Raw genomic sequence first — 24,886 nt, forward strand, 5'->3', positions numbered from 1 at the left:
CGAGAGCGCCCTCTCTTATTCTCAAAAGTATCCTGAATTGGGAGTTAATTTTATTCTCACATTTCATACTTGTAAAAAAAAAAACCCTCAGAGGTGGGTGTTTTATAAAAGAAAAAAGTCACTGAGCTGGTTTTAAACCCAAACCCCTAGGAAGTGGCTGGCCTAGAATTTTAAGCCAGGTCTATTAGTTTCCACACCTGCTCTGCTTTATCATTTCTGATGCCTTGTCCAGTCCTACAGATATTCAGCATCATTTGTTATTATATCTGAAAATAAAACTAAGACAATTGGAGGTGCATGTCTGTGATTTGCAAAGATGATGGAAGAGTGCCAAGTTAAATATCAAAGTTTAGCTTCCGTGCCTGCAGCCTGCACATTCTGCTCAGGGTCTCCATGTATTTTGTTTGTCCTACAGATGTGCCTATTGATTCTCGTGCCTTTATTTCTTTATGTTCATATGAAAATCTGTTCCATGTGTAGATAAAGCCTTTTCTCTGGGTTCTGACTTTCATTTCTCATTGTTATGAAGGGCAGATAAACATTTGATTTTATTAACTGTAGTATAATGATAGGCTTACAATGACAATTAGTAAAAAAAAATGTATATATATATATATTATTTTTCTAAGAATATATATTTAATCTACATGGCATTTACTGGTTAAGACTCCTATTCCCACTTTAGTAGGTAAGAGAGATTAATCTGATGGTCATGATTTTTTATTTGATCAACAAATATGTATTGAGCATGTTCTATTGTATATAGACAGGCACTGTCCTAGGTGCTGAAGATACAGCAATGAACAAAGCAGGCAAAAAGTCCTTACAGATCTTACATGCTAAGAGCATACACATATTGAATTTAAATAGTATACTAGAGGTATACTAGAAGGCAGTAATTACTATGGGAAAAATACTGAGAAATGGGGACTATCAGAGTTTTAGATAAGATTTAAAAAGATGGGCCCTACTGTAAAAATAACACTTGAGCAGAGATGAGGAGGTAAAGGGAAAAACCATGCAGATATCTTCCAGGCATTGTGCTGAGCACTAAATATATGACATTGAGCAAAAACTTATACTTTACCCTTGTGCAGAGCAACATTGCTTAAGAGTCAAACACGTGCTTGAGGCCACGGTCTCAGTGACATGACCTTATCAGGAAGATCAGGGAAGGTTGTCTCATGAAGTAACCATTAAGTGGAGAGATCAAAAGAGTATAGAAGTTAAGTAGATGAAAATAAAGGTGCAGTGTGTGTGTGTGTGTGTGTGTGTGTGGGAGTGCATTCCAGACCCTGGGGCAGGGCAGCGTATAGTCCTGTATCAGAGAGGAACTCCAGGAGCCCAGTGTCAGCTGCCACAAGAGATAAAGATCCAGTAAGCAGAGACCTGAGAATGAAGAGTTTCGAAAGCCAGGCTAAGGGTTCGTCCTTATTCAGAGATCAAGAACATTATAAGCTATTCTAAGACAAAAGTCATTCATGTATTATAAAGCAAAGAAAGGACATAAAATTTATATTCAAAGTATTCTGATTGAGATGGGCCAGTGGAGATGAAGCAGAACCCATTAAGGGCACTTTCAGTGTCTGAAAGAGAGAGGGTGGCAGGAAGGGCTGTCAGGATTTAGAACCTCGGCAGAAGAAGATAGAGGCAAAGAAGTAGAGGAGGAGATGCCAGAGAGGCAGGGAGAAAAGCAAGAAGCCAGACAACTGTTGGGTCATGAAGCCCAAGTAAAAGCAACGTCAAGAAAGCGGGAGGGGTGAGATCGGTGGTCAATTTAGGGGAGAAGTGAATCCTGTACATTGGTGAACGTAGGAAACCATGGGAAATGGTTTCAGTGTAGTGATGGATCGGGAAGCTAAACTGGAGGGATGGCTTGCAGAGCCAGATGGAGATGACTGAAAGAGGCAAATATGTCAGCAGCAACTAGAAACCATTTCTCTATGAAAGGGAGAAGGAAACCATTTCGCTATGAAAGGGAGAAGGAAAGGGAGAAGGAAACTAGGTCAAGAGCCACATGTTATGTGCCAGGATATGTAGAAATACGGGAGACCTTCTAAAAATTTTGTTTTCAAACTAAAAAATATTTAAGGACTTTTGGAAGCCAATGGGAAAATCCAGTGGAGAAGAAGTTCAATATGCATGAAAGAATAAATTGATTATACAAGAGTCTGTAGATATCAGGAGGGGAGGAATTAGCTTCAGATAAGTACAGAGATCTTCTCACTTGTCACCTGTGAAGGCATTTCCATTTCTGAAATAGGAGAAAATTAGAGCAGAGTGAAGAGTGAAGGCACTGGCAGATCGGCGTGATTGGCACCAGGAAGAAGAGAGCATTCTAATCCCGTGGTTTCTATATTCCCGACAATGGGATGACCATACAGTTTGTCATCCAAACTAGCACACTTTGAGGAATAAATGTAGGTACTAGTAATAACCGAGCTGGGATTGTTTTGGCAACTGGAATTTATGGTCACAGTCTTTAAGTTGAGTTCCCCTAGAAACTGCCCCTGGTACAGAGATTTGAGGTTTGTTATTTATTTGAAATGCAAAGGAAATACCACTAGAAGAGTGGGAAACTGAGGCAGCTAATAAAGTTTGGGAAAAGAAGAACACTGATAAAGCATACATTATCAAGCCAGCTGTCACTTAGAAGAGTTGGGACCTCATCCAGCTGGGGAAACATTGAGGGCCAATGCAGATCACACATCTCTAGAGCCGTCTCACCCTAGGAGAGAATCTGGGATATTTATACTCAATTCTGTCAATCATTAGATGAGGGTTGTTCTCAGGTGGACATTAATTTCCCTACGCTCACCCAACTGGCAGACAAAACGTTTGTGGGACTAAAGACACCTGTGGGGAAAAAAATGCATACGCTAAAGATTGGAAGTTGAGCTATCACGTAACTAAGAGGAAATGTAATACGGAGAGGGCACCAAAGGCTCTCATGATACTGAGTTAAGTGCAAGTTCAGGGGAGCTCCTGAGAGTTCGGAGATGGATGAGAAGTTGGAAGGAGCATAGAGAAAATATAAACAATGATATGAGGAAACATGACTATTACTATTGTGGATACTATAGGTCTCTACACAACAACAAGAAAATTTTAGCCATGGTTGAGATGGTAGTGATGATGGCTTTTATTTTCATCTTTATCTGCATTTGTCAGACAGAACTGCACCATGGAAAAGTAAATATATAATAAGTCACAAGGGCCATGAATAAAAAGCCTGGAACACAAAAGCATGCACTCTGGCTTCAGATGCTCTATGTTCTTTTCAAAAGAGCACCTGTCAAAGATCTGTTCAATGAAGTTTTTTAATATGTTTTATTTAGTTTGGTTCGACTGGTGATGGATCACTTTTAATTTGTGTTTTTAATGGGAAAGACTTCCTTGTTCTCTTAGATTCTCACAGGAAAATGACTGTAATCCATTTGCATGGATTCACATGTTCTATGTTTAACTCCACCCAATAGTATTTCTAAATACTTACCTATAATTTAATATGATAATCTTCCTTCTGATGATTAATAGTAATAATAAATCAATTAAATGAGTGCATAGTTGCTCCATTGCTGTGAGAAGTATGTAAGAAATGAGATTATCTGAAGTTATTTTGAATATTTTCTAGACACACCCTGTTAGAAGTTTTTGTAATTGTGTAATGACATTAATGGAAGAAATGAGTGGATAATTGGTGACGAGAAGGCAGTGTATCACTGGGGGATAGGTTTTCTAATCTACTATTAGACACAGATGCACAGCAAACCAGGCCACGTTGGTTTACAGTTTTCCCCATGGACCTTACTCATAATACTTGGCAAATGAGTTATTTAATTAAAAAGACAGAAATTGCCCTATTTCTTATCTTTCTCATAGATTTGTGACCAAAAGTTTATGATACTGAATGACTACAGACGAGGTAACTTTGTTCTTTGCTGTGTTTCTTTCTCCATTAAATATAATGAGTTTTTTTTTCTTCATTTGCAACTTAAGAAGATTATTGGCTCTTCCTCATTTCTTTTTTTTAAAGAAATTTATTTATTATTTGTTTATTTTTGGCTGTGTTGGGTCTTCATTGCTGCGCGTGGGCTTTCTCTAGTTGTGGCGAACGAGGGCTACTCTTCGTTGCGGTGCGCGGGCTTCTCATTGTGGTGGCTTCTCTTGTTGTGGAGCACGGGCTCTAGGCGCAAGGGCTCAGTAGTTGTGGCTTGCAGGCTCAGTAGTTGTGGCACACAGGCTTAGTTGCTCCGCGGCATGTGGGATCTTCCCGGACCAGGGCTCGAACCCGTGTCCCCTGCATTGGGAGGCGGATTCTTAACCACTGCACCACCAGGGAAGCTTCTTCCTCATCTCTTACATTGTAGGTTTCCCGATATGAGGAAACTAACTGCCTTGGTAGCAGTTTGTTTTTATATCTGCTAGATTGCTTTTTTGGAAGCCTAGTACTGCTTCCCGTTTTGTAAATAAATAATTCTTTGAAAGTATGTGTCACAGATTTCAAGCAAGTTATCTGTCAGTGATACTGATGGCATAGTGTCATTCAGTACTATTTTCATTTCCTTCAGTAAAATGTAGTATAGAATTTCTGTCATTTATCCATTTTCTATTTGGGCATTTTTCCTTCTTGGGTACTAAAAACTGAGAGTTAATGGGGAGATTTTTTTTTTCTTACAGAAAATTAAGTAACATTTTTCCATTTTTATTCCAGTGCCTTCTTACTCCTTCTATGTTATACCTTGTAATAATGCTTTGGAATTTCATTCCATGTTGGCCGCATAGGGAGAAATGTGAAAATTTGCAAAGAGCATACCACTGTAGAACCACATAAGCCATTATACAGGAAAGTATTCCTTGAGTATGATTAGAATGTGTAAGGATGTAGATTAGCATGTAATATAGATAATATGTAATATAGAATGTAATTAGAATGGATATGCATTACAGAAATGTTATTGTCATGTGTAGGGTGACTATTATCAGGTGGAATTATTAGCGGAATATGTTTTGTTCTTTGAATTTTTTTTTCATTCCTGTCAGATTCAGCAATTAAGGCAAAAGCCAGGCCTCCACAGAAAAGGAAGGGAACAAGTGATAAACTTGCCAACCAGGAAGGTGGCACTTAGAATCTCAGGCTCAACGAGTGTGTCGTGATTTTCAACCTTATTTTTGCTTTAAAATCATTTCCACATTTTAAAGTAATTACTAAAAATCTAATGAAACCAAGACTTAACTATTTGAATGAAAGTATTTAATAACTGTTAAGAACAGTTGCTTCAAGGTTTTGCTAATGTGTTAGGATTTCTTTGTCAGTAACCATTCATTGCGTTATATGTAAAAGTGGATATTATATTACCAATATTCATTATCCCAGTGTGAGTGGATCTTACAAAGTGACGGAACACGTTCAACTATAAAGTTTAAGTATCCGGTGTTAATAAAATTTGTATTAGAGTTTACTCTCCCATTATAAAGTAATGTTACATTTTGTAGGACTTTTAAGTAAAATAACATACTAAATTATTTCTTGTATTTTTACATGTATTATCAAATATTTGCAAAGTGAGAAAATGTACTAGTGTAGCACAATTTTGAACCCTACTCTTTGAAAGACCTCTAACATTCTAACGTAGCTTTCTGGAGTAATAAAAAGACTCTCTTTCTCCCTGTGTCCGGAATACATTGTTTATGATCTACTGAGCATTGGAGGAAGAAAATCAAACCCAGTGAATTTTTTAAAAGATTGTTAAAAACATTTTATAAGCAGAAAGAGACCCTAGAGACCATTCAGTCATTGGATCCTTTAACAATGAAGGAAGGTTAAGAGACTTGCCCTGAGCAGCCAGGTTGCTGGCTTGCTGCTCAAGGCTCTTTGCCACTGAATCTTAACTAGCTCTTGTCTTGCTTACCGTAGAATAATTTAGAACATATGCTTAAAATTTGTTGTCCTAGATAGTAACTATATCTGTACCATTTTCTTTTTTTTTTTTTTTTTTTTTTAATTAATTTATTTATTTATTTTATTTTTGGCTGTGTTGGGTCTTCGTTTCTGTGCGAGGGCTTTCTCTAGTTGTGGCAAGTGGGGGCCACTCTTAATCGCGGTGTGCGGGCCTCTCACTGTCGTGGCCTCTCTTGTTGCGGAGCACAGGCTCCAGACGCGCACGCTCAGTAGTTGTGGCTCACGGGCCGAGTTGCTCCGCGGCATGTGGGATCTTCCCAGACCAGGGCTCGAACCTGTGTCCCCTGCATTGGCAGGCAGATTCTTAACCACTGCGCCACCAGGGAAGCCCTATATGTACCATTTTCCTTGTAAAACAGTACAATATTTATGGCTACAATACAAGTAGACTTTCTGTTTTGATGTGTTTCTTTGTTTTTTAAGCTAAGAGGAGAAATGTTCCACAAAGTGAGATGGAGTGGTAGCTAAACCTTGTGCTTCCTTCTATTTCTGGAAACACCTGTCATTTGTATCAGATTGGTGGATGCAGTCGTTGGGAAATGATATCTTTATGTGTGGACTCTATGGCTAAATTGTTAAAGTCTCCAACTAATGCTACGGTTTTACTTCCCAGGAGTTTTGTAGGAGCTCTTGCGATATTGTGGAAAACCAGGATCCAGTCAAATGGCTGTGCACTCTTTTCTTTGAGGTTATGGAATATATAGTGCAGTTTTTAATAGGAGGTTATCGTGTATCTTTCTGGCTATGGATTTGATTTTTATTTTTTTAATTTTAATTTATATTTTGACTAGGAATATATAATATATTAAATATAGTTTTTTATTGCTAAACAGAAATACATTACTTCCAAATACACATGCATGTAGGATATTGGATATAAACTCTGTATCTTTTAAGCAACTTCTTTTTGTTATTTTCCTTGTTGACTGTGAATTCTAGGTTTTTCCCTGGCAGTCATAAGCATAAGCTTATATGTATATAAAAGGTAATATTCATTCAACAGATGTTAATTGAGGGCCAGCTGTGTATGAGCTTACACTCCAGTGGAGAAGACAGATAAGCAATAGATAATACAGGGGCAGTAAACTTCGTATTATGTGGGAAAGTAATGTGGAAATAAGACAAAGCAGAGCAGAGTCACAGGAATTGGAGTCTTCAGCTGTGAGTATGGGGAAAGCAGGATACAATTCGTGAATTGGATAGGCAGGAGAGAAACTGAGCGAAAACTCAGAGGACGTGAAGAAGTAGGGTCCCCAGGTATCCGAGGGAAGAATATTTGTGAGAGAGCATAGCTTCTAGCAATGCCCAAGGCTTGGTGTTCATCACAGCAAGGAGGTCGGAGAGCTGATGAGGGAGAACCTCAGGCAGGGGCTCGAAAGCCCTTGTAAGGCTTTTGGCTTTGCTCCAAGGGAAATGAAGTGCTGTGCAGGTTATGAGCTGTACCCACCCGCAAGGCCTGTCTTTCTGTTCTCACCTGACCCTTGAGCTCTCTCATTGCTGTAGTCATGCATGTTCATTATTCACTAACAAATCACACATAGAATATAATGCACAGTACATTTTAATATGCTTTTTTCAATATTAGAATTCCAAATATATTGATGTGAATGTCTGGACTCCCAGATATTGTTAATTTATCTATTATTTGTCTGGCAGTAGAGTCAACATTTAGTAACTTATATCTTTACAAATAAAAGTTCAGCTCTCTCTTCTTCTTTTTCAAAAGCAACCAGGCTATTAGATGAATGTTTCATATTTTCTCTTAATTTAGGTTATAACTGATGTAAATATAATAAGTCTACCAGCTCAGATTCTGGGACTCTTTGGAAAAATGCAGTATTCTGGCCAAACTCCTCCAGAAATATCCTTTTCGGTTGTTCTTTAGAACTACAGCACCTGCTCAATTTTTAAGTGGATAGGCTTCCTGATTAGTTAGCTACATCTATATAGTTTACAAACCAAATACATGGTTGAAATGGGAGTCATGATAATGCTGAAAAAAGAGGAAGAAAATCCCAATCAACAGACAGTGACTTTGCTTTCATTGAATGTTTGGGATCAAGCATAAATAGAGCCCAAGTCCCTTGGGGACATTTGCTTCCTAGTCACGAGATGGTCAAGGTGCCTTTTGTAGCATATTTCCCCTGGATTTTCCTCATTCATTTCTGTTTGTGAAATACTTCAGGTCTTGTGGTTTCTTAAGTGAAAGGAAAATAATCTTAGGCATGTGTATCATCTTTGTGTAACTAAACAGCAACACATATAGACATTTACAGTCTGATTATGAGAGTAAACCACTGGAGTTACTGTAAACTCTTCTCTCAGAATATTATCTAAAAATGTTAATAGGATTTTTTAAAAAATATGTTATTTTTACCAGTCGAGAGAAATCTTTACATATGATACATTATTCATAATATAATTTTATAAATTATTGTAGGGGGTTTGGTCACATTTGAGAGCTCAAAGGAAATAGCAGAAATTACCATATCATTGGAATACATTTGTCACTGCCACTAGTTAAACAATTTTAAATATCCTTCACTACAATTCCTTTCACTCACTTCCAAGTTCAGTCTTAACATGAACATTGTCAGATGTGTTGGATAAAAATAGTCCTTTCAATTATCTAAATTTGACCATATATACCTGTCAAAACTGCAGCAAGTGTCAACAGTTTTTATCATGAATACAAGACACTGTCTTCCATGTTTTAATGCCAGTGTGTTTATTTAGTGAGCAGAGTCTTTAAGGATGATCCAACTTAGACTTTCCAATGATTTGAGAAAAACATTAAGCTAATGAGTTTATACAGCAGCTTTAAGGGTAATAAAGCCAGTTCTATACCTCACACAGTCCCTCAATGGAGTTTTTTAAAATTAGATTTTGCTTATTTAAAAATAGAAAAAAACAAACACTAGGTAAGTTTCACTAATTGCTACTTATTGAAAAAAGCAGAAATATAACATTTCTGCTGCTACTGTCTTCAGGGTTCTTTTCCATCATACCTCAGCAGTGACCAGTCCTGGCCAAAGACAGAAATTACTATTTTTCTTTACGTTGTGAAATATACTTCTAAGGTTTCCTCGAGTTAAGCTCCATCTTTTGATTCTATTGCTGTGACTCTAATATTTTTTTCCAATATAATTTGAGTGGGCAACATGTTGAAATTGAAGTTTACTTATCCTTCCTGTACATAGGTAACTAAAAGAAGAAAAAAACACACCAAATAGAGGTAGAAGGTACATCCTAGGGGTCATTCCATGCTTGCTGTGTTCATGAACCAAAGTGTTTGAAATCCTGGAAGTGTAAAGATGCATAAATCCCACTTCCTGATCTCAGAAGCGGATTGTCAGCTCACGTGCAAACTGCAGCACAGGAGTGCTATACCCAAGCGTAGAGTATATCCTAGAGATCGTAAAAACCTAATGCTTTATGTAATGTATCTGTCTTTGCAGTTTTCCATGGACATTCTTCTCTTACTTTTGCAGCAGTTCTTACTTTAACTTGACAGCCACTCGAAGTGACTGGCAGGAACTGAAAATGAGCTTTGTGTGTATTCACAAAATTCTGGGGATTAGTAACATGAAATAAAAAGATTTATGTGAAGTACAGGTTTTCATACACAGGCTGAGCTCTCTTAAAGATGTGCCCAGGGGTGAGCAGAATACAAAAACAGCTAAAAGGCAGATCCCCTTCTAACATGTTCACAGGCTACTTTGTTGTCGTTTTCTCTCTCTCTAAACCTTTATCTCTCAACCACTGCTATCTAGGAGTCGTGTGGGATCTGATCAAAAGAAGCAAGGGACATGAAATATGCGGAGTATGGGACAAATTAGTCGGGAAAGAAAATCACTGTAATTAAAAAACTGTGCATCTGTATTTAGCGATTACAATGCTCCTTCAGATTGTAATAGAAGCAACAAAATGGCAGGCCTCTGCTTGGCTCAGATAAAACCAACATTTCCTCTACAACATTTAAAAAGATTTACTAGAGACTTTGAGCTAGTACTTCCCTGGCCTTTAGGGAGCAGAGCAGAGGACCATCGCTCCTCTGATGAGAGAGGGAGAGGGAGAGAAAAGAAAAATAGTATTCTGTTGATTAAAAAAATATATTTTAGCTTTTTAAAGTCTCTGGCACTTGAGAAAAGATAGCGCTTGCAGAAGTGACATTTCTACTTTGCAATGCTGCCATTTTGCCTATTTCCAAATATACATTAGACAATTCAGACACCCTTAACAGTACTTCAGGACTATGGAAGAGAGTTTTCCTTCTAACAAATTATGACAGTTTGTGACTAATTGTCAAAAAACAACTGATTGTGAAACTAATTGTGAAAAAATATACTCATTTTGAAAGTTCTGCTAATGTTCATGGGAAAACATCTTAATATGATGATCAGGAGATGATTTGCTTTGTTCTCTATTCCATACAGATTTTGAAATAACATTTTGGTGTAAGAAACTCTACTTTAAAATATTCTTATCATTTTGATGTTTCAGACGATGACTTTACATTTTGCCTCATACCAAATTTTTGTATACTTGTAGTAACTATGAAATAGAAAATGTTAATACCTGCCTTTCTGAAAAAACTATTTTTAAATTTAGAATAAATATGTAAATTCTAAAATACCAGATTGCATTCAAAAACCTACCATTGTGTTTAGAGAAATACGGTTGTATCTGCAAATGCCATAGTGAACGTCTACAAACTAAATTAAAGACATAAACTTTGCATAAGTAATTCACACTATCTTTAAAAAGAGAATTTATATTTTTTTATTTTCTAATTTTTCTTTCACAACTTTAATTCGTAATTTGGAATTATTACATAGTTCTTTTAGTCACTAGCTCTTAAAGTTATATTTTTATTTTCAAGAATGTCTTCAAATTACTCAATTATATATATATATCGTTTTTTTTATTCAGCAATTGGGAGTATTCTTTAATGTCTCTTACCCATGGAATATTACATGAGGTTTTTATAGAGATATATATCTATTTGTAACACGTAGTTCTGATGGAAGAAGTTATCTAAAGAAAGATATGGAAGCAAAGAAAAAATATGCAGGAAATGCAAATTGATTAATATATATAGTTGACCCTTGAACAAGTTAGGGGTTAAGGACACAGATCCTCTGTTACTCATTTATATTTTAAGTATACTCCAGTTGGATATAAAATATGTATTTGATCATTTACTTGGATTATGATAGTAGATGATGATCCCATTTTGCCTTTTTTCATTGGAGTTTCAAAGAAAACACTGATCAATACTTTTTAAAAAAAATTGTCATAGGGTTTAAACATGGAGCAATATATTTTTTTATTTTTTTGACCAATTTAATTTTTAAAATGTAAATGTTATTTTTTAAGATTAATTTTTAAAATTTCCTTATTCTTTTGTTATTTTTAAAGTAGCAATATAATAGTAGAATATTAGGATACTTGATCTGGAATCCAAACTGCTATATTTAATTGGTGCAATTTCACAAAACCTTATATACTGTTTAAAGTTTTAAAATAACCTAATGCCATATTGCTTCATTATATAACGCACAAAGTTTATTTTCACAACACAGAACACCTTATCACACTGAAAATTCTGGGCAATTCTAGCAGCTCCTTCGTGATGTGCAGAAGACATTTAAAAATTTTTTTATAATACACGGTTCACCATATTAGCCAAGAATGAAAAGTGCAGGCTCAATTTTGTAATTCACATAAGTACGAAGTATTTTCCGTTAAAACAGCATATCCCGAATTTTTCCTAGAGGATCCATTTCATCACCAGGTCCTTCCGTCTTTCTAGTTGTCTTGACAAGTTTCTTTATCTAAAGAGACTTAAGTAAAGATTATTTTTTATTTTATTGCTCAGTTATATGTACATATATGGAAATGACAGTTAATACCAGTGCTACTCTGCTGTAGTATAAAATTCCAACAGAAGCAAAATGTTGACAATTGGGGTGGTCTCATCATTAGTGACCAAGTGATAAGTACTGATGTAGAAAAATGCATAATTAAAAAATAAATGTCTGTTAATAAATGATGAGCTTGAAGATACACTGTGCTTAAAGGAATTCTACCCTATCATCAGTGAATGCACCATTTCCACTAGACTTTCTTAGTATTGAAAATAGGATCCTCTTTGATGAATGATAAAGGGGATTCTCACTAAGGAAGAGACGTGGAGACTTGGGGGAGGCAGGGGCCTAACACAGGGGGAGCGTCAGAAGCAGGCGGGGGGTTAGCATGGGTGCAAAGGCTTGTCTTCAAGGCACTGAAAGGTGGCCATTGCGGCTGGTGTGCAGCGCCGGCGACGCCTGGTGGGAAGGGATGCAGGAAGCTGACGGAAGGTGTGCTGGTGAGGAAACCTGAGAGAAAGTCAGGGAAGGATTCCACGCAGGAGAGTGATATAGCTCCACTTAGGTTCTGAAATAATTCCTCCAGCTTTTGCATTAGTGGTATGTGAGGTAAGACAGAGAATACACCCATTATTAGGAAGGCAAAGCTGTTTCCAAAAAAACATATCCAGGCACCACAATATTTTGCAGCAGTTCTTAACAGATATTTTCAAAATCATGTAAAATTTTCCTGAGCACAAGTAAATATCTTAAATTACTTTAAGAAAAACACTTATTCTCTTTTCCTGAATTAGTTTGCTTAGGAGGCTGGTGATTTTTACTTTCACTGTCAATGTCATCAGCTTCTTCTGTTTGGAATTTAATTTTGATCTCTTTAAAATGTCAGCGCTCAGAATCCTCTGTGGACTCTTTCTCTGTTGTTCTTGATCTAGAAGTATGTGTTTTAATTTTGTTTGGTGGAGAGTCATATTGATAATCCTCAGTATGGGGTATTATTAAAGCAAATATATTTTACAGACAAATATATTTAGTACAAATCCAAGCACCGGCAGGTACTTACCCATATGATACTGTATGATGAGTATCCTAATCCCAGTTTTTTCTTCTACAAAATTATGATAATACATTACAGGAAGGCTTGTTAATTATCTCCCCAGCAAACCTGCATAAATACTCTTTACCAAGTATTTCAAAAGAAAAATAAGCTGTTTTTTTTTTTTTAAGATATGGGACAAAAAAAAAGGAAAAATAATGTAACCAATTTGTATTCCCCAAGTTTCTCTTCTTGGTCACAAAGTAGGAAATTTTCATGATTCTGACATTTGTCTGCAGGGTAGACATGGTGGAAGGTTTGGAGCTAATGACCTCTTTCTCACCTGTCCTAATTGGTTTTGGGGACAGATGTTCCAATTAATTCATTTATGCAACACATGTGAATTGAGCATCTACCACGTGTGATTCTGTTTGTTGTAGGAAGTAGGCGTACAAAATGAACAAAACCCAGAAATGTTTGACTTCATGGGTTTTTCATTTTGGCGAAGAGATTCAATAAACAAAGTCAACAAATTAGATAAAAAGTGTGTCATATGTCAGTGAGTGTCCTGGACAAAAACAACGTGATCCTTGGGGTAGAAAGTTCAGTTTTAAACTGGATGATCTTGTGGCAGATTGAAGATGCCTGCGAATTCTTTACCACCCCTCCCATCCCGTCTTGGAGTCAGTCTCCCTGCACTGGAGAACCTGCGCTGCCTGTAACTACTCTGACAGTAGAACGTGGCCCATTTCTGAGCTCAGCCTTTAAGAAGACTGGACGTTTTTGCTTTCTCTGTCTGGGAGCTCCTGCTTTGATAGAAGCCATCCATTACGCCTCACCTTGCTGTGAGACAGCTTGAGTAGCCTGTGGGAGAGGCCACCGGAAATGAGATATTCCTAGCAAGTCCTCAGCTGTGGCAGGCGCGCCAGCTGGGGTGCTTCACGACACATGCAAGTGGAGGAACCAGCTCAGTCAAAGAATCAGATGACCCCTGACCCCATTCATCTTTGGGCTGCAAGAGCTTGAATGATCCCAAGTGAAAACTGTCCATCGGGGTCCAATAAACCCATGCAACTATGAGAAATTGTAATATATTTTTGTCTTAAGCTAACACATCTTTGGGATGGCTCATTAGGCAGCAATGGATAACCCCCAAAACAAACAAACGGCATTTGTTTGAACATAGGCCTGGATGTTGTGAGGACACAGCCGTGCTGATATTTATGTTGACTGGCTCCTTCCTTACAGGGGAAGGTGAGGGTTTTAACTGGATCTCGGAGCATCATCTGAACAAGGAAGATGTGTTCTGCAAAACCTCACAGGGGTCTGGAACTCAGACCGGTTGGGGGTGCTCCACTTTTTTACCTTCCAGGGATTGCTCTGATTGCACCTCAGAAACCTTTCTCCACCTGACTGTTCCCTCATCCTAAGGGCTTATTTATCACAGTCGGAAGAGTATGGTTCTAATCATTACTGAAACAATTAACTTTTCTGCCTTAGGGAAATGACTTTAATTAATCAAAACATTCTTGCTAAGTCATGTTGACCAGTACAGATTGTTTCATAATTAGTGATATATTTTTTTAAACTCTGAGTTGTAAATAATAATATTATAAAAATGTTCATAATAAAAACATTTTTAAAAGGAAAATGTCATCATTCTTCTGGAAAATTCACTATACGCAGGCTTTCACATACTTTTCAATACCAGCCCTCAATAATCATTTGAGAAATTACCTGTATGGAATTATACCCCCTTCGTAGGGTTACTGTGGAGATGACACCCATCAGTACATTAAAAGTCTTGGCACTGTTTCTGATGCACTGGAACCGTTCAAAAAAAATTCTTATTGATGACATTTAGTTATAAACTGCATACTTTGTTTAATAATTTGTACAAAATTCCTAGAGTAAATCCTTCTTAATCCCTGTATTACATGTATATCTGGTTTATCAACTTGTTTTAAAATAGGTTAGATATTTAATATGATTTTATATAATACTGCATCGTTTCTGTATGCTGTTACATCTGTGCATCAGAATCAGCTGAAGTACTTGATAAAAACAGCAAAGTTTTCAATGGAGGGGATCCTAGGATCTCTGTTTTTGAGAAAATCCCTGGTGATTTTGGTACCCAGCCACAAACTTAGGAGGGTATAAAGAATATCTCCAAACTCTGCATATTCTTTCCCTTCACCAAGATGTTCCTTTTAAGATTAGGAACTGATTTGTTTAAGCATAGTATTGTAGCAATGACTAAAATATTTAACATTAAAACCTGTTACGTGCGTTTGTATTCTTGATAATCCCACTTGGTCCTGAATTATTCAAATATTTAACTCTGTACTTTGTTTAGGCCAGGACTATATTTAAATAAATGTTAATAGCATTTCAATAATATTGGGGGATTATTTGAGCTATATTCTAGGAGGCTTTAAAACTTTAGATGATGATGTCATTAATCAGAGGGTTAGTGTTAGAAATTCTGTTTGCTATAAACTTTACAGTATAAAAAATTCTTCACAAGCACCATTTTGAACTCTTACCTTATTGCTCATCTTTCTAGTATGCTATACTTCCCACCAAGGGCATTTTTCTACTATTCTCTGAATAACTTTGAACTCCAAGGCCACTGCCATTCTTTCTGGTTTGTTGATGAATATGGTGATTCTGGCTGCTCTGACTGAACATGCACGATATCACAACAATACTAAACATTCAGGTAGAATATTCTTGGAAAACTTTGTGAAAAGGTGCTAGAAATTTCTAATTTTATTTCCCACTAGTATGTAGGCTTATTTGTTTCTCACTACTAGTAGGTAGAGATCATATTTTTTGTCACTCCTGTAGACTCAGTATGTAGAACTAGTAGGTGCTTAAAAACATTCACTGTATATTGATACAGTGATTTGGTGCCCGTGTTGCGCAAGACATGGAACAAAGGAATGAGCGTGTGAAATAATCCTAGTACAGTCAAGTCTTGACTTAATGGTGGCTATACTATTTCCATGCACGGGACATGTTTCCTTGTATATATAATAGGATAAGAGAAAGTGAGGTTGGCTTCATGCCACTAAGATTTCCACAGACACTTAAGGATCCTAAGGCCAAATTGCATTGTTACAAGTCTTCAGAAACAGTCCTCTGAAAAGTCATCTGCTTTCCCTTTAGTGGATAACTTCCCATTTCCCTTGTCTGACGATGGCTTTGTCTAAGACACTTGTTTCCATGACCCCACTTGCTGTAGTGGGAAGAGCCACACATCCAGTCCCAGGCCTCTCTTCTTCTTGGTATCGCGTGGCTGTACGGGAAGCAGTGGGGGTGTGTGTGTGTGTGTGTAAGGACCAGGAAACCAGCCCATGAAGAAAAGTCCTGTCCATCTGGAGATGCGCGATCTTCAATTCTAGAGTTGATCTGCTGTTTCATAGTATTTGATGATTGGCTAATCTTCATCTTCTCTGGTTTTCTTGATGGACCTCATTCTATTTGAAGGTCGAAATTGGACTTCACGTGATCTTCTAAGTTGCTTATCGTTTCTCTCCAATTTCCATCTCCATCTTTTTGTTCTTTGACCTAGATTTCCTTCTCTTTGTCTTTTAACCCATCCATTAAATCTTAAACTTCTGCTATCATATTCTTACTTAATAAGAGCTTTTAATTTTTTTGTGGTTACCTATTTTTAGCATCCACTCTTATTTCAAGAATACAGCGTGTTTAATTATATCCTAGGGGAATTTAGGAATGTGTGTGTGTGTGTGTGTGCGCGCGTGTGTGCTGCCTGCTTTGCCTCTCATTTTTCTGAGCTCCCTTTGTGTTTATTTATTTCTGTTTCCTTCTTTCAAGTTGGAGGTGTTCCTCAAGTACCTAGTGATCTTTTGTTGTCCCTTTGTAGTAAAGAGTGAACTCGCAGCAGTATGGTCGACTAAATAACATAGAAAACTTTGCTTTTGTAAAGCAGTTTAAATTGTGGAATTAATATGTGTGTGTACTTAAAATATACATATTTAAAATGTAGATATAACTAAAATATATTTACTTATATAAGTATACATTGGTACACTTGCAAGAGAGTAAGCAGAGTACTCAGAAGCCAAAAATAAAGTAAAAGAGGAGTTCAGAGGGATAAGCAAGGTAGCTTTGAGCTAACGGCAGGCTCTGTGGTCACTTTGATGTTCTGGTCTTCTTGGCTTTACCTGTGATGTCCTGGAAGCAGGGATCAGGAAACAGCCTGAGTTCCTAGACAGGGAATCAACTTGAGATACACAGTACAACATCCAGGACTCTAAAAGTCTTTTGCAGGAGGCTAAACCATGAAAACAAAATGAGATGAAACAAAAAATAAACAGAATAGCAAGGATGACAAAATTTCTGTGTAGGACAGAAAAAAATTACCTGTCCTTTACCTTGGGTGGGTTGAGGGGGGAAAATGTTGCCTCAGAATCTGAGGCAGCTCACAGGCCAGCTCTCCTGTGAGTTTGTGACTTTAATTTCTGCTACCTTTAGAGACTGAAAAACTCAAGTCTAAATTTTGACATAAAGGAAATCACCATAAATTCCAAAAGACTGCTGCCCCGTAAGCCATTTTCTCTACATAACAACCGTGCAATTAAGATACAAACACAAAACACGCCAAAAAATAGAAAAAAAGCCTCATGTATTTGGAAACTAAAAAAAAAAAAATCAAAGAAAACAAATATATAAATAAATTATGTTTCAGAAACAAATCACAATAGGCTTTACAAAATTCTTATAACTGAACAACAGTGAAAAGATTACAAATTAGAACTTGTGGAACTCACTCAAGCAAACTTAGAAGGGAACCTTATCTCTTTAAATGTTTGTATTAGAAAAGAAGAAAGAAAGATTAAAGATTAATAGCTCAGCATCCATCTCAAGACATGACGAAATGTAGAGCAAAATACACCCATAGAAAGTGAGAACAAAAGAGGTAATTTAAGAACAGAAATTAAAGGACTTCCCTGGTGGTGCAGTGGTTAAGAATCCGCCTGCCAATGCAGGGGACACGGGTTTGAGCCCTGGTCCGGGAAGATCCCACATGCCACAGAGCAACTAAGCCCGTGCGCCACAACTACTGAGCCTGCGCTCTAGAGCCCGTGAGCCACAACTACTGAGCCCACGTGCCACAACTTCTGAAGCCCACATGCCTAGACCCCATGCTCCGCAACAAGAGAAGACACCGCAATGAGAAGCCCGCGCACCACAACGAAGAGCAGCCCCCACTCGCCGCAACTAGAGAAAGCCCGCGCGCAGCAATGAAGACCCAACGCAGCTAATAAATAAAAGAGTAACTTAAAAAAAAAAAAACAGAAATTACGGAAGCATAAAGTAATCATGCAAAATGAGTTATTTGAAAAGAATAATAATATTGAAAACCCATTGGCATTACTTATTACAATAGCCATTAAGGCTATTGGCTAAGTATTTATGGACCCGTGTCCTGTGCAAACATGGTAGAATTGCACTTTTTGTTCTGTGTGGTTGAGGGAAGGCATGTGACTTTCTAGGCATTGGACTGTGAGTAGAAATAGCACCATCGGGCTTCCCTGGTGGCGCAGTGGTTGAGAGTCTGCCTGCCAATGCAGGGGACATGGGTTCGAGCCCTGGTCTGGGAAGATCCCACATGCCGCGGAGCAATTAGGCCCCTGAGCCACAACTACTGAGCCTGCGCGTCTGCAGCCTGTGCTCCGCAACGGGAGAGGCCGCGACAGTGAGAGGCCCGCGCACCACGATGAAGAGTGGTCCCCGCTCGCCGCAACTGGAGAAAGCCCTCGCACAGAAACAAAGACCCAACACAGCCAAAAATAAATAATAAATAAATAAATTTATTAAAAAAAAAAAAAAAAAAGAAATAGCACCATCATTGCAGCCCCGGATATTTGTCAGAGTGAGACTTTCCTGATGCTTTTAATTCTGATGTGACGACTGGCAATGCTCAAAGTAACATCCCCTTCATCAGCCTGACTTTCTGAATGGTCAGAGGATCCCACTACTAACCTTGGATGGAAATATTATCATCTGATTGAAAAATAAAATGTAATGTTTTAAGTCACTGATTTTTTTGTGTAGCAAACATAGAACAAAACCCATGCTATTCTGACTGATGCACTTTAAGAATAGAGAAAAAAGAGAGAGAAAGAGGAGGAAAGAGAGGTGGGGTCAGAGAGGATGGAAGGAAGGAAAGAAGGAAAGAAAAAAGGAAAGAAGGGAGGGAATTGAAATCATCAGGGAAAACAAAAGGAAATATATGCAGGTGATGAATAAGTTAAAAATACTATAAAAGTTACATAAAACTTCATCATAAGTTTTAAATCTTATAATAAGTTTACAAATGCCTACAACACTGAACTTACTAGCAAACAGACTTAAGAAGAAATAGAAAATTTGATTAGTTCTGTAACTAATTAGATCAGTAAACTTCTTCCCGTAAAGTACACAAGTGGCCTGGTTGGTTTTACCGGCTGGTTCTACCAAATATTTCTTATGCAGCTAAACCTGATGGGGACAACCCCAGGGTGTAGAAGAAGGAGCTCACCTTACCAGGCTAGTATAAACTTGACTCCAAAGCAAGAAAGCAAAAATTCGACGCCAGTCACATTCATTAACATGCCTGTGCTCACCCGCTGCATTTCTCATCTCATCATCTCATCTCATGTTCTTTTGTTTCAGCTTCGATCTATTTTACCGCCCCTGACTTAGATTTTCCTCAAATAAGCTACACACACACCTGCCTCAGGACATTCACACGCACTTCTCCTCTGTTGGAGACCCTCTGCTCCCAGAGAGCCTCTTGCCTGGTTCCTTTACCTCCTTCCCATCTTTTAAAAAATGTCATCTCAGTTATTCCTTCCCTGAATTATTCCGATATTCCCTACCCCTCTTCCATGTTTCGCTTTTCTTTGCACTTTTCACATTCTCACGTATATTACTTCTGCATCTTGTTTATTGTGTGTTTCCCACCTCTAGAACGAGAGCAGCAGTTTTTTTTTATTTTACTTAGTTCCACAGTTCCAGCAATTAGTGAAGCGCCTGGCACCTGGTGAGGCCCTGATAACTATTTGTGGAATGAATCGATACATACAAAAGCATTGAACAAAATGTTAGCATGACAAATTCAGCAATGTATTAACAAATACAGTATGACTCAGTTGGAATTTTCTCAGGAATACATTTAGTGGAAAATTGAAAAAAAACATTGAAATGGCAGGTAAAAAGAAAAAACATAAAATTATTTCAGCAGATGGGGAAAAGCCTGTTATGGAATTCAAAATTGAAGAGACCTTCTATAACGAAGGAGCCAATAGCGAGCATCACACATAATGGTAAAGGAACAGAGTGAAGTGAAGAGAAAGATCAATAAAAAGGTATAAATAATGAACAGAAAGAGACAAAGCTCAAAATTTTCACAGATGGGGTGATTATCAACACAAACTTAAACTAATTCCCAGAATCAAAATAGAGGATCAAAAAAAGACTTTTGCAAAATTTCTAGATGCAAAATCAGTATAAAAATACCAATCAGAACCCCAATAAAGTAAATTGTGGAATCAGACAAACTGTTTCTAAAATGTATATGTTAATGCAATAGAGCCAGCCATGGATAGCATGATACCCATGAGGAAGATGAGCAAGTCTGGGGAATTTTCTCCACCGCAAACCAAGACAGATTCCAAGGCCTGGGAATAGACCAATAGACAATAGACCAGTGGAACAGAATAGAGAGCCCACAAACAGACTCAGACCTCTGTGCATACTTGATAATGACCAAGGTGATATGGTAGGTTGGAAGAGAAAGAATCAACTCATTGGTAAACGATGTTGGGAAAAATTTATCAGTGAATACATTGTCAGTCTCTTGTCAGTCTCTCTTCCAGGATCTGCCATTATGTTGGCCTCTCTTCTCAATTGTCTGTCTCTCATGCTCTCTTTCTTGTTATTTAAGGTCTTTTTCCTTTATTTATTTTGGTGCACTTTGTGGAGTGAACAAGGCTTGTGTTTATTTCACAACGTTTAAATGAAAGCAAATTAAGCACATATCTCGTTTAAAAAAAATATAGACTATCTCAAGAGCTTTTATTTTCTTTGAAATTTTCAGACACGTTGCAGAGTGTGTTGAAAAGAAAGTCTCGTAATTTCTTTTTTTTAATATGAAAGTAAAAGCATAGTGTTAATTCACTATGAGAAAATACAAACAGGCACTGGATATGAGAAATGCTTCTTTGTGTATACAGGTATGTCTATAGCATGTAAATTCTGGGTTCAGTATTTCAACCACCAGCTCTATTTGAGAATCAGTCATCATATCTAATATTGAAAATGTTTCCTGTGCAAAGTAATTGTGTTGTTTTTAATAGAGAGTTTTCTCAAGAAAGGTATTTTCTCCAGGGCCAGCATTCCACTTACTATGCTTTCACTGATATTCATTTAATAGAGTGGTTTCTCATTTGAGGTGCAGTAAAAACATGGTGATGGGTGGCAGCAGAGTCCTCAGCCTTAAAAGATGATTGCTGGGAGCATATCCTGGACCCCTGAGCTCGGTTACTATGGTAACTCTGCAGCTCTGCCAAGGCTGTTCCTCACTGTGGGAGGAAAGAAGCTCCCCTGCCAGCAGCTACGTGGGATTCTGGCAGCTGGAGGGAGTACTGTGAAAGGGTGCGCTGCTTCCCCAGATGGGAGTTCTGAGAGCCTTCTTTAAAATCCAACAGCAACTCGGGATCACGGAAGAGTGAGGGCAGTTAGGATCCAGCCCATTATGGTGCAAAATGTGCCTGATGAGATGCTTGAAGCTTCTTAATTTGAGTAAAAGTTTTGCAGAGGATCAGGACTGAAATGGAAAGATTCTAGCCTGACCCGGCAGTAATGGAGCCTTAGAGGAATTTGTGCTTATCCGTAGGGGTAATATAATCCTGAGGGATTTAAGGGACAGCATTTAAATAGAAAGTAAAAGAAACATTTCTATTTAATTTGGAGATCTTGGGGCTTCCCTGGTGGCGCGGCGGTTAAGAATCCGCCTGCCAATGCAGGGAACACGGGTTCGAGCCCGGGTCCGGGAAGATCCCACATGCCGCGGAGCAACTAAGCCCCTGCACCACAACTACTGAGCCTGAGCTCTAGAGCCCGCGAGCCACAGCTACTGAGCCCTCAAGCCACAACTACTGAAGCCCGCGCACCTAGAGCCCGTGTTCTGCAATGAGAAGCTCGTGCACCGCAACGAAGAGTAGCCCCCGCTCACCGCAACTAGAGAAAGCTCGCGCGCAGCAACGAAGACCCAACGCAGCCAAAAATAAATAAAATAAATAAATTTATAAAAAAAAAAAAAGGTCATCATAATTTGGAGATCTTAAACTCATTCAGAAATGCCTATTAACTCAGGCTTGTCAATTTGGGTTTTCTCAGTATTGAAATTTATCTCATGTTTTTCTAAATTTAAAAAGCGGTATTCAATTAAAGCTATACTTAACGCTATAGAATACAACACGAATATATAGTGTCCCCTCCCACCGCGCATATATAGTCTAAGTAACTAAGCTTGCTTGCATGGAGGCTAGTATTGGTCCAGCTAAAGCACAGTAGAGAAAACGTGGAATAAGCAGAAAGTGACTCTGAATTAGTAACAAAATTAGTCAGAAGTCCTTGATGGCAGTTTGGTGGCCGTCAGTCGGCTTACCACTTCATTTGCTCCTGAGCCATTCTCATTCTGATTTTATCTTTAGTCTGTTAAAAGCTTTAAGTGTAGGATCAGCAAAGGTAATTCCTATCTACGGATTTGGTGTTTGGACTCTTCCCCTGTATTTTTGACCCCTACTCTTAGGGTTTTGTTGGATACTTTCATCTGGTTTTGACACCTCAGTGTCTGCGGTAGAAAGTCCTCACTCTTAGATTCTTGAAAAATAGGGAGGAAATCACAAAGGACTGGGATTTGAGATCATGGGGCTGTTTGGGGCACTTGCCAAAGTTAGGAGTAACTCTTCTTTGGGTTGGTACCAATTTTAGTTTTTCTCTTTATTTTTAAATGATCAGTAAGATGAAAATTTTACAACATGGAGAGACAGAGACTAGTCCAAAGATTTTTTTGCTACCCTTTTAATCTCCACTCGAAACTGTGTTCAGTGACCTTCAGATACTACACACACTGGTCTCACCCATCTGCCAGTGAGATTTCTTCCTATCACGTGAAGTGTCAAGCTGTTCTAACCTTTTCTACTTCCCCACATTGTGTGTGTGTTGTGTGTGTTATGTGTGCCGGGGGCAGAAAGTTCAGGAAATGATTTTTCCTGTGCAAGCAAGAGCTATGGAAGTGGGGAGGTGTTCAGACTTCTTTTTAACCTCTCCTGGGACAGACTAGATGATCCATGATTCTCTTAAGAAGGTTAGTTCGATGATCAATATTAAAATAGCAGACTAGCCCACCTTCTGAATATAAAGTTACTTCACACAGGAACTTTGCAGTCACTGCATGTTTCAGATATTGCTATAAACATATATGCATTATTGATAAAACACACTAGAGACTGTCATACAGAGTGAAGTAAGTCAGAAAGAGAAAAACAAATATCGTATATTAACGCTTATATGTGGAATCTAGAAAAATGGTACAGACGAACCGGTTTGTAAGGCAGAAATAGAGGCATAGATGTAGAGAACAAACGTACGGACACCAAGGGGGGAAAGTGGCGGGGGGGTGGTGGTGGGATGAACTGGGAGATTGGGATTGACATGTAGACACTAATATGTATAAAATAGATAACTAATAAGAACTTGCAAAAAAAAAAAATAATAATAGCCATATTTTTTTCGGGGAAACACACACACACAGATCTTTCCATGACTTAATTAAGTACAATACCTAACAATCCATTTTCCAATATCATTTGTTATTTGTTTCTGAAGAAAGTAAAAGGCAGTTACACGGAGAGAGTTTGAGAAGCTTCAGCATTATAAAAGAAAATGTGATCAAAAGTTTGCAAAAGGAGAGAAGTAGGAGGAAATCTTTGGCATAGGATATGTGTGGGGAAGCAGTGAAGGACAGAGGCGGACAGAGGCAGAACACATCACACAGGGGCTCCTCTTAGCTGCCAGCCCTCTAGTCTCACCTCTCCTTTCTCACCAGCGTCTGGCACATAGTATCTCGCCAGTATTTCTTATTGCAAAACGTATATACTCAAACATTTCCAGTTAATCCCTTAGAAGAAGATACCTAACAGCTGACTAGAAAATTCTGATCCTTATTTTGAATATTAACAAGGTTATCTGATGTTTCAGACTAGTTTAAAGCCATCTTTTGAAAATGAAGGACTAAAATGATGAAACTTCAAAAAGCAAAAGTAATTACTGTGGTCAATTTTTGGAAACCATGTTACAACACAGTAATACTTAATATTAGAGTTAAAATTACATCCAATGATGGTAGATGTAACATTTACTGAGTAGTGACTCTGTGTCATGCACTATTTTATTTTTTTTTATTAATTTTTATTGGAGTGTAATTGATTTACAATGTTGTGTTAGTTTTGGGTGTACAACAAAGTGAATCAGTTATACATATACATATATCCAGTCTTTTTTAGATTCTGTTCCCATATAGGTCATTACAGAGTATTGAGTAGAGTTCCCTGTGCTATACAGCAGGTTCTTATTAGTTATCTGTTTTATATATAGTAAAGTGTATATGTCAATCCCAATCTCCCAATTTATCCTTCCCACCACTCTTTCCCCCTTGGTAACCATAAGTTTGTTTTCTACATCTGTGACTCTATTTCTTTGTAAATAGGTTTATTTGTACCATTTTTTAAGATTCCACAAATAAGCAATATCATATATTTGTCTTTCTCTGTCTGACTTCCTTCGCTCAGTATGACGATGTCTGGGTCCATCCATGTCACTGCAAATGCCATTATTTGATTATTTTTTATGGCTGAGTAATATTCCATTGTATATATGTACCACATTTTCTTTACCCAGTCATGCACTGTTTTCTGTATTAACTCATTTAATGCTCACAAG

At 37.8% G+C, this 24,886-nt stretch overlaps 1 protein-coding gene across 2 annotated transcripts in view; it reads left to right on the plus strand.

The window, feature by feature from the left end:
* The window catches only part of GPM6A (glycoprotein M6A), a 260,268-nt gene that overhangs the window by 198,717 nt on the left and 36,665 nt on the right, over nt 1–24,886 (plus strand). The gene's annotated exons all lie outside the window — the stretch shown is intronic.

Source organism: Balaenoptera musculus, chromosome 21, assembly GCF_009873245.2.
Source record: "Balaenoptera musculus isolate JJ_BM4_2016_0621 chromosome 21, mBalMus1.pri.v3, whole genome shotgun sequence".
Taxonomy (NCBI): Eukaryota; Metazoa; Chordata; class Mammalia; order Artiodactyla; family Balaenopteridae; genus Balaenoptera; species Balaenoptera musculus.